The sequence below is a fragment of the Octopus sinensis genome, linkage group LG5, assembly GCF_006345805.1.
Source record: "Octopus sinensis linkage group LG5, ASM634580v1, whole genome shotgun sequence".
NCBI classification, from domain to species: domain Eukaryota; kingdom Metazoa; phylum Mollusca; class Cephalopoda; order Octopoda; family Octopodidae; genus Octopus; species Octopus sinensis.
Genome location: NC_043001.1, coordinates 7,577,338 through 7,589,837, shown reverse-complemented (window position 1 = coordinate 7,589,837; position 12,500 = coordinate 7,577,338).

The following is a 12,500-nucleotide window of genomic DNA, read 5'->3' as shown; positions in this document are numbered from 1 at the left end:
CTGCAACTTGATGGCAAATTTTGAGACCTTGACACTCTCCAGTGCCACCCTATTCTAGTATTTTTTAAACTCTCGATGTCCATGTTTCGGACAATTCCCTCCAAGATCATCCAGATGTATATTATCGCATATCTTTCACGTTTACCCTCTGCAGTGTCTATCAATAATCAGGTGTTTCCTCAATCTTAGTACAGATTTATCCACCCTCATGCACGAGTTTTATTTGCTTAGCTAGCTATTCTTGTTGGTAAACTGTAAGTTGTATATAGTCATGTTATCAATATTTCCATTTCGAGATGAGATGAAATATTTAGCATGAGTTGAGTAATAAAACTAGTTTATAAACTATCTCTGCTTTGTCATCTATACAAATGTGTACATAGTTAATGCAAACAATCTAACCACATAACTACCATCCACGCACGCACACATGCACGCACACACACGGACGCATGAACATATTTATAAGTATATTACATATATATGTATGTATATATATACATATACATATACATATATATGAATATATATGTATGTATATATACATACTTTCATACATGTATACATATACACACATATACACATGCATATATACACATATACACATATATATACACACGTGTTCGTTAAAACGAAGTTGGCATAATTTATATTTTGCTTCTTTTAAGTGTTGTAAAATTGTCATTCTGTCCATATGGCATATCTAACATAAATGCACGTGATCAAAAGCGAAATATGGAAAATTGAATGATTCCCGATTCCCTCTCAATAAATGCTTCGTTATTACTAGTAATATTAATATTTTGCGGCTAAATTATAATAATGATATGTTATAATTTTTTACATTCCCGTTTTCGAATATCGTAATGGAAAATCGTGTGAAACTTTAATATGAAGGACACCAGAGAGGATTACCTTGGAAACTGCATTTTTGCAATTATGTTTCCATAAGACATATACTGTTTAAAAGCTATTTATAAAACCTATGCTGAGGTTTGTTACGATTTATATTTTGGAATTATCTTTACTAGAGACTCCCAGAATTTCCAGCACGTTCTCAGAATATTCTCGTGATCGATAACGAAAGCTAAATTGATGTTAGCGTTAAATATTCCTTCCAAATTATAAACGATAAATTCACATTTGACAGATTTCAAATAGCAGGCATGTATCTCCAAATTAAGTATTTTATGGTTTTGAATTTCAAATAAATTTTTAATAATTGCATAACGTCTTTTTAAATGGAAATGTGGAAATAATTTTACTTCTCCTTTATATCAAATTTTCGGATAGATGGACTCCACCTTGTAATCATTCTCTGTTTCACCATTTTAATTTCTCTTCTCTTATCTGTTCTCTAACTTTCGCTACTATGTTCATTACGTTCAGTAATAAAATGCGTAAATTCGTATAGAACGAATCTAGGAAGAGCGTTTAGACAATGGCTCAGAAAGTATTTCATGCTGATATAGCTTCGAGATACAGAGCTTATAATCATATACAAATTCAAAAAAAAATATAAAACAATTTTTACAATTTAAATGATTTTGGTACTGACAATTATATACCTGTAATTATTATTCACAATTCCCATTTACACTTCTTTATGCATTGGGGTTGTGACATAAAGTATGTGCGTTTTGGATGCGGAAAATTATGTGTTCAGATATCGACATAAATTCCCGAAATAGCAGTAGTATTTCACTTGCTGTAGGGAGTAGTGATTTACACGCTTGCCTACAAAAACTGCTCATTTATTACGAATACATACATACATACATACATACATACATACATACATACATACATACATACATACATACATACATACATACATATACTTTATTTAAAAGCAGCAGAAATTTAACAATAGCTGTTACTCGGAGTTTCACCTTCCCGTTCGTCGGACAGTTTTGTGAAAATAGAACCGAGATTACAATTTGATCAAAACTAGCTAAACGATACACCTTTGAAAATGGATTTGTTTCATTGGTCCTTTCAAATAACGGTCATAGGCAAGCGATACACCAAATAAACAAAACAAAATAAAGGAGTTCAATATAAATTATAAAAATCGAGGAAAAAACTTAAATCCAAGAGTTGATTCAAATACATATTGCCATTAATTATGTAGAAAATATAATTCGATTAATACAATTAATACATAAAAATTGAAATTAAAATATATTAAAATATTTCACAACAGAAAATACTCATACTAAACCATCAATATACATGTGTACATCAAAATACACAGATAGATGTGCACAGACCACGTACATATACTGGCATATAAATGCAAAACGAAAATATACACACAAATACATTTACACATATGTATACGCAATCTTACTCGCATGCAAAAATCACTTGGTGTATACATATAGACTAGAATTAAAACGCAGAGAGGGGAAGAAAAGAAAAGGTAACGATCTTATGAGCAGTAGAAAGCTAAAGACGTGAGTAAGAGAAGAGGAGGGGGCTTAAAGTTACAGGACTCTATACAAGTAACGAATAGGGAGAGAAAAAATAACGAAAGAAAGGAAGAAAGAAAAAAGAAAAAAGATAAAAGTCTGACTATACGTAACGAACGTTCACAAAATAAAATTACGTATACATGTGTATATAAAAGTGTATATAAGCAGCAAATACACATATAAGAAACACATATAAATATATAATGACAATTATGTACAAACACATCCACAGAAATCCAAGTGAATACATGCATACATGTACATCCATGTATATATGTGCATAAGTACAAGCATACACGCTCACCCACACATATACATAGACGTATGCTTACAAATACATATGCATGCCAATACAAATATTCACGTAAAAATATGTCTTGGATCTGACGTATATACAGACAAGATTATTTTTTTTTTAATTGCTGAGTGCATAATAATAAAAATTTTAGATAAAAGACATGCAAAATATAACACCCTATATTGGCTTATCTATAAATTAAATGACCAAAGTGAGTTTATACAATGCAATACAATGAAATAAACTAAATAAGTCGAAGGTTTTTCTTAAGAAATATATCGAAATATATACAAGAACTTTGTAATGCGGAATAAAACCTGCATAATACGAAACAAATCCAACAGTGTGATCAAAAACTAGTCGAAGAATAAAATAAAACACAAAAATATACGCTATCCATATAGGATATTGATATTCGACATTTTGAATTTAGTTGCGTGTCTGCATGAATTCAAGTGTTCGCTTCTTTCATTCAAAGAATTAATGTCTTGGAATAAAATAAAATATTTCTCTAGCAAACATAAGTCGCACTTGAAATTCCTCCTATGCGCACGGTGCCTGTATGGTGTCACTCTATCTGAAATACTCCATGACACGTTGAAAGGTCCGGCTTCTTTTTCTTTTAATTCCCAGACGTATTTCGCCAGGCTGGTCTTCGTCTTATTTTCTGGGTATCAAAATTAATATTTGTGTGAATAAAATCGGGTTTTAAAAGAATTTTCAGAATCCCCTGTATAAGTTCTATATTCATGGCTCTCGTTTTTTAAAGTATTCTAATGCATCTATATGTTAACAATATGATGGTGTGTCTTTTTAATCAGAATGTTACTTTGTAAATTAAATTCAAATAATTTTTGATATTGAGATGATATCCTTAGCTGTAATATTTTCAGTAAAAGTTTTCTTCTGCACTTTACAAGATGTAATAAATTGTCCTGAACGTTTCCGAGTGTAATAACTCGTCCTGTAACTTTCCAGATTTATAACCTGAAGAATATTATTTCTCTTGCTCACATTTTTCCATGTAATCCATGTATTTTCTCGGCTATGCTATTATGTTAATTAACAATGTGTCAATTATATCAATTAAGGGTGTCGTTGAAAAATATTTCCGTCATTCAATGATGCCGGCGACATATATTAAAAGTCCCCTTGTTGGATTATATTAATTAGAATGTATAGAACTCTATTATTACCATCAATTTTCAGAATTAAGCACTCTAAACCATTTTCTTTTAAAATTTCATTGGATGAGATTGATAGCATGAAATTCCCCATAATGAGCCCGCTCATTTAAGCTTAAGTAATATATAGTTCGGTTTTAAAATAAAGAAGTTAATTATACTTAAATCCAATTTTTTCATTACTTATAATTTTTTCATATTTTACCTCACAACATATTTGATACAATTTTTTGTTGTATGGTAACAAAACTATGAAATTCTACACGCTTCCTTCTATTATTGAAGCTAAGATAAATATATTTTGCTTTTAAGTTAAAAAAAAGGTATTTCGATCTAAACATGTTTGGTGGTGTTACTTACTCTCCCATAAAATAATTCTCGTAAACTTGTTTATACTGGATCAAATCTAAATGTAGCTACGAAGAAGATCGCTTCAGAAATGTTAACAGTTTTCAATCTGGTTTTAAAAACTTCGTTAGTGACAAGCTCTGAAATGTCCTGCGTTTGAGTAAATTGCGATCTTAAGAATATCCTTCAACTACGGTTGTAGGTGAATGATTACGTGTATATTTGAATGACATCTATATATATCTCTCCTTCGCTCTCTCCCCCTCTCTCTCTCTCGATATATGTATATATATATATATATATATATATATATATATATATATATATATATACGTCCCTCTTTTGCTATTGTAATACTATTTTAACGGGTGGGTTTTAAGTCTATTTTGGATGACGTACGCACATTAAGAATTAGTAGATTTCAAAATACAGTTCAAGAAACCGTAGTCATTTGAAATAGAAGGTACAACGTTATATTTTGTTTTATTTATGTTTTTTAGTTATCATTCTTCAGGAAATATTGTACATTCTAGCAGCATTTTGTGAGACACAGAAATATGAAGAATAGATAATTTTTTTAATAATAATATAGCAATCATTTCTGATTTGGCGAACAAAAAAAATATTTGTGAAAGCATTATTGGATGCCAAATTCAAATTTTCTAAACTCGAAATACTTAAGCGTATCCAACTCACGATGATTCTCCCAAATCTTCGTTACGCAGATGGTAATCCGCTTCTCTCGCGACCTAACAACATTTGAAGACGTTATAGGATACATCAATCTTACACTGGTGTGATGAGAGCTTGTGCTTTCATGAGTATTGTGAGGCAATTTGTTCTAGGTGGATTAATATGAGAACGTATACTACAATCTGCTAGCTTATGTTCATTTCAAATATAGTAGATATACATACTTTCAAATAAAATTGTCTCTTGGAATGTTAATGCATCTTCATTCTTGAATAAATGTTTCACCGATATACATAATCATAAATATATACTATAATACATTATTTACATTATTTACATTATCTATATTCGACGGATATTTGTCGTCATCTTGTTTGTTGTTAACACGTTTCGGTTGATATACTCTCCAGCCTTCTTCAGGCGTCTTGGGAAAATTTCGAGCCTAGGTTCTGATTCCTAAGGCACTCTTTGATATTATAACAACAACAACAATAATAATAATGATAATAATAACAATAACAACACTGGATAAGAACACATGTTCGAAATTTCCCACAGACACCTGATGAAGGCTGGAGAGTATATCAGCAGAAACGTTTTGTTAACAACAAACAAGATAAGGACAAATATCCGTCAAATGTAAATAATGTACATAATTCCTCATCTCTTAAATATAGAACTGTATATACTGCAATAGTTACACATTGCCACGTATATTATGGACATATGTATGTGTGTGTTTGTGCCATGGTTCTTATAGATTATTATGCACTTCTGTTACCATGAAGTAAATCTTTTAAATATACACGAACATCTGGAATTCTGACATACTGATATTTTAATCTGTGATAGTGGTAGACGACATTTTAAACGACAATACTTTTTATTTTATTTGAATGGAAATATCATTGTGGTAGCGCAGTGTGCTTATCAACCATAATCAGTTGTACCTCATTTGGTAACCCAGTTCCGAATAAATCTATTTCTTCATTAATCAGATAACACAAACGAGCTTCTATATACCTGTAATTATTTGCGAAACCAGTAGTTTGCTGATTGACGTATACAAGCATATTCAACGCATTAAAGTAAGTGTGTGAAATGCAGAATGTGCAACAATAACCTAGCGGAAACTGTTAACAGCTTGCAAAGTATTTGGAATAGGATCTAAACAGAATCAGAATTAACTTCGTAGAAATTAAATTTTCATGTTTATTCTGCTTTCGTTGGCAGACAAATAATTCTTTCGTTGAGAGGAATAACTAATGTATCTGTTTAGGAGCCGATTAGGGAATACAATGGAGTGCTATTTTATATTAAATGCGAAACTTAAATGATATCGATCTAAGCTACTGAATAATTATTTTGAAAAACAAAATAGTGAATAATGCATGGTAAATTATCTAAAGAAGATGTAATACATTGAAAGAATTCCCTGTCTGGAATATATTGATAAAATGTTGGTAATGCATATATCATTGGCAGTATATAATTTACGCAGTTCTTCTAGTAATATCATTTGTGATATATCACGCACTATGCTAGTTATGTTACGAAAATTACGTTTTAGCAGATTTACTGTACTAAATTTAAATGAGCGAACATTTGGAAAGAGTAGAAATATATTTCTTTTCTCATAGACGATAACTGCAAAGCAGGATACACAGATGTACAAATATAATATTTGCAGTTCGGCGCACTTGACCTACCCATCATCTCTCTCTCTCTCTCTCTCTCTCTCTCTCTCTCTATATATATATATATATATATATATATTATATATATATATATATATATATATATATATATGTTTGTGTGTGTGTGTATTAAAGTGTTGAATGCGACTTCGTACTTTAATTGGAGTAATTTCCTGAGATGTCTAACATTGTTTCTTCCTACTTTAATTTTGAATTTCCACGTGTAAAGTTGTGTAGATATGACAACTGATATAAAATTATACTAATTTTTATATATTAAGTATATATAATATACTTTAAAAAATTCATTCCTATTTATGTAAATAGAGGAGATTAGATGTTAAAATGGATAATAGTGTGTATTACTCATGTTCCTACACAAATTGTTTCGTACGGAAAGAGAAGATATTTTATAATTTTTTTAATACTTCTTATAATGTATGTATGTACTTATATGCCTACATGCCAATATGTAAGCATTATTTACAAGCATAGGTGTACATATGTGTGAGTATTGTATGTATAAGGGTATATACCAAGGTATTGGTGTTTATCGGTGTATTGTATCATCGTCTGTATAGATATATGTATGTATAAGTATCGTCATTTGTAGATGTTCGTTTACATATGTAGGTAAGTATTTATCCGCGCTTGCTTTGTATGTACAAAAATCGTGTATATATGTATACATGGCTGTTTCGGTATATATACGAATAAAACGAAGTATAATGTTATGTAAGATGCATAAAATTTGGAGTGTATATATGCGTGTATATCTGATATAAATCTATTAACTTTTTATTTAAAAAAAACACCTACGTATGACTGCATTTTTTCCATAATATTCTCCCCTACACTATAAATAAATCATATAATCGTTATGTAAATCGTTAGTTTTTAGGTGACAAATTTCTCTTCAATTATAAGCAGCTTCTTTTTTTATATTATTGAAAATAACTTCTCTATATCGCTCTATAGATGATTATATACGCAGTTGATAATGTAAGTAAATTCCCTCACGTCTTCAATTTTGCATTCATTTTTTAACCGATTACTATCTACCCCCATACCTATATATATTTTCTATACTGTTGACTAGATAATAAATTCCGAAATATTACACATTTTCTTTATAAATATGAGACCTAATATTTTTAACAAATATTTTAATTATTTCTAATCACTCAGAGAAACATCATGCTTGATTTGGGTAAAGTCATTACTTACTCTGATCCCCAGGATAATATTTCCATAACATAAAATATTTCGCTTCCATATACTATCATTCACTATACACCATGTTATGTCTAAACGAAAATATGTACAATTTTTCGGATAAGAACACGGGTTTAACTAAACAGAAGTTATCCCCCGTTGCGTAAATAGTAAACTTTCAGCCGGAAAAGCGATAAGTAGTTTTCAAAATTTGGGGAATTGACTCAAGAAATTTGCAGCTCAGATTTTCGGTACTGGTGCTATGTGCTATTTAATGAATGCATTGAGATGGTTCTACGTGTAAAGTGGTGTGTCACTTGGGAGCAGTTGCAAAAAGAGTAATGTAGAGAATGTATGTGAACAACTGGAACTGTTCAATGTAATTCTAGCATTGTGGTTTAGGTGAGAGATTTAACATTTTCTTTTCCCCGTGATTATACGTGAGGAAAAATTTCTATGTTAAATTAGGTTGCTATCGGAAGTCGTTGTTTGTATCTCTATATCTGTAATCTCCTCTGTGCACAAAATAGTTGACGAACTTCCTTTTAACTAAGGCTGTGTAATGACATTCCATAACCATGAAATTAGATTATATCGAATGGATAGATTAACTACATCACATATATGAAATTATATTCTTTAAATATCCCTTTGATAGAATATAGAAAAATGCAAGACAAAAGTGATGCGCTACGCTAATAAAATGCGATATGAAATGTAGAGTCTGTTCCTATTTACATATTCGGATTATTTGATATTTTTTGTCGCAAGAAAAACGGGTTATTTAGATTTAAATGTACAAAACGAAGAGTGTCTACAATCAGCGTTGCGTCTCATTTCCTCGTCTTCAATGGAAACATTTGGAGTTCTACAGAACACACGCGTATCTTTGTTTGGAATGAGACAGTATGTTGCATAATTGGATAACTCCAACTCTTGAACGAGTTGATATATTCAATTTGTTTTCGATTCCAGTTGTGCCTTTTCATATTAAATTATATGTGTTTTAATTGCACCATTATTAGATGAAATATGTATTTATCAGCTATTATTTATGTCATCTAGTAATACCCGTCCATAATATGAGTGTCTGATATGCTCAGATTAATTACAGAGGAAGGAGTTGACATTCATAAAACAGAATTAGACAGGAATTGGATTAAATAAATTCTCGATAATTTTACTTAAAGCGTGCCTTAGAATGTGTATATATATATATATTATATATATATATATATATATATATATATATATATATGTATATGTATATGTATAGCAATTTGACTATCTTCTTTTCTCATAATGGTGCTGCGTAAATATTGCAACAAAAATTTGTAAAATGTGCATGAAATATTTTTCACAGAATTTAATATTAAAATAGAGATTAAGAACTTTTTTTTTAAAAATCTCTATTAGTAAGTAATGACGTTTTCAGGTAATGCAGTTTAAAATTCAGCTTTGTAGAGGTACTATACTTGACAAAAATGGTACACCAATATGGAATGTGGGTAAATGAAGTTAGAAAATCACTTAATAATTTATATAAAAACAAAAATACTGCATTTGTAAAATTTGAATGAAACAGTCACAGCAGAAATACTTTTATCGTGTATCTGTAATATCAGCTATAGGGAGGCGAGCTGGCAGAATCGTTAGCGTCATTCTCCTCCTCTTTACGTTTTGAGTTCAAATTCCACCAATTTCTTAAAATAGGTACCGCGCAATCACTGGAATTAATGTCTCGATATACTCCCCCAACCTGAACTTACTGGACATGTGCTAAACTTTGAAGCCACTATTAATGTCAATCTAGATCTAGACAAAAGGAATCCTAAAATAATATAATGTATTTCATCACTATAAAGTCACACCTTAAAAATTGACAATATCTCAAATTTACCGGAAATCGTTGATACGATGCCGTATTAAAAATATTCTATTAGATATAGTGTATATATATATATATATAGGTGTGTGTGTGTGTGTTTCAGACTATATAATATTTGAAATTTATTACTATATTCATCAAATGAAGTAATATTTTTCTATTTCATCTAAATATATGAACTTTCTTAATATATTATGGAGGATATCTTTTATTGATTATAAAATTTAGTTCGGTTAATTTTTTTTTACGAGAGTGAACAACTGGTAAAATACCAACAATGAAAAACATCGTTTCGCGAATATTTATATAATCATCAGTAATCTTTTTGAAGAGCTTCTTATAATTCTAACAAATGTCATTCACTCGGTGTAAACGGCAAGTGAAAATTATGATATCAAATGTTTGAGACAAACAATGTTGACGTATTATAAAAGAAAAAAATATATATAGCTTTATACGCTCAGAGTTACAAAAGGATGACTGTCAGATAAGAGAACTTATTAGATATAAGCTTATCGTTAGATACTGTAATTCTCTGTTTTCATAATTAATTACAAAAGTATTATGTATCCAAAATGTATATCAATATAATGCAGCATATGTAAACATATCACATTGCAACGATGCATCAAGGTAAAAATGCTGATGAGTTTTTAGTGAAATCAGAAACCATTTGTGTCTGTTCTTGGCTATCTGCTGCACGGTCTAAAGCGTCACCGTATTATCCGTGTGCTTAATAATGCTTATGTTGCAAAAAGTTTTTAATTTCCGTCATCAAATTCAGTTATAAATATTAGTGTAATGCTTTCTTATGAAACAACATAAAACGATATATTTTCAGTCTACTTTCTTAAGAGAAATACTCAGAAGATAACAGAAGCAAAAAGCTGTGTTTGCTTATTTTCACATACCAGTAATTTGAAACGGCTGTTGCCATGCTAAACGCGAGTTTAATGGGAAATTCATAATAGCTAAAATTATTCTAAAGAATAGTTTACACAAACTATAAAATATTCATTAATATATCATAAATTATAAAAAAACAACGTTAAAAAAATTAGTCATACACAAATATGTTATACAAATATTTGGAGACAACACACACCTGTTCAGTAGCTTACGGATGATAAATCCTTTGTCAACACACCCTACAAAGAATATTTACTGATATAATTGTATTATCATGATTATGTTTGTCGCGTAATATTTTCATATTATTCAAATAATTGGTTACTACACTTACTCGAGGAAACACTTTGCTTAAATTTCAGCACATTCAAACGCATTCTTTTAAAAACATCGGACATGAAATGGCAAGCAAAATGTATATAATTATTTTAGTTCAGATCATTATAATTAAAAGATGTCACAATTTTCGCACTGTCTTATTCTCTGCCTTCATCTCCAACTATTCATAAGCAATTATATTTCAACGCTTGGATATGTGTACACATTTTGACATGACATATATATGTATCTATATAGTGAGAATTCACAAAAAAAAAACAAGAACAAAAACAATGATGGATTTGTTAGTTTAACGCTGGAGAAGTGAGTAATTCTTTTACGTTTCGGGCCAACGCTCTTCTACAGAAAGGAACACAGAAATAAACAGGGAGAGAAAATAGAAAAGGTTTAGTGGATAGCGATCAGTCATAGCGAATGACGGACAGAGGCGACACACAGGAGAGCTATGTGTCTCTATATGTATATACAAGCGCCTATTCTTTGATTCTTTTTTTTTATTTCTGTCATTAAACTACGGCCATGCAGCAGCACCACCTTTGATCGAGCAAATCGACTCCAGGACCTATTATTGTGCGCCTGATACTTATTTTATCGGACTCCATTGGTGAAATACTATGTTACGGGGACGTAAACACAACAACATCGGGCAAACACAAACACACAAATACACACACACACACATATATATATATACTTATACATACGTGCATATAAATATATATATATATATACATACGTATATATATATATATATATTTATATATAATATATATATATATATATATATTTATATATAAAATATATTCTATCGATCACCTTTGGCGAACCACTATGTTACGGTATCGTAAAAATGTCAGTAGTTTTTGTCAAGTGGCGGTGTGGGAACAAACACAGACACAAAACACACACACGTGCACACACACGCGCACACACACACGTATATATATATATATATACACAACGGGCTGATTTCAGTTCCCGTCTACCTCGCAGAAGGTGCTGGTCAGCCCATAGTAGAGTACAATTGCCCTAAATGCCACGCAGTGGGGTGGAAACCTGAACCATGTCGTTGAGAAGCCTGCTTGTTACTACCGAGCTACGCCTTGTATATACACATAATGTCCTTGTGAAATTGTGCCTGAGAAAACATATATATACATATTTGTTTATTTATATATGTATATATATATGTACAAACACACATATATACACCCCACCACACACAAACACACACACACATATATATATATATATATGTATCTATATCTATCTATATAAATATATATATGCGTGTGTGTGTGTGTGTGTGTGTGTGTGTGTGTGTGTGTGTGAGTGTGTGCGTGTGTGTGTATATCATATATGCACGAAAAAGTTTTCGCAAACTTTATAAATAGCAGCAAGCGACTTGGAATAGAAATCCTTGTCAACAATCTTGTTTTAAGTATATACAGG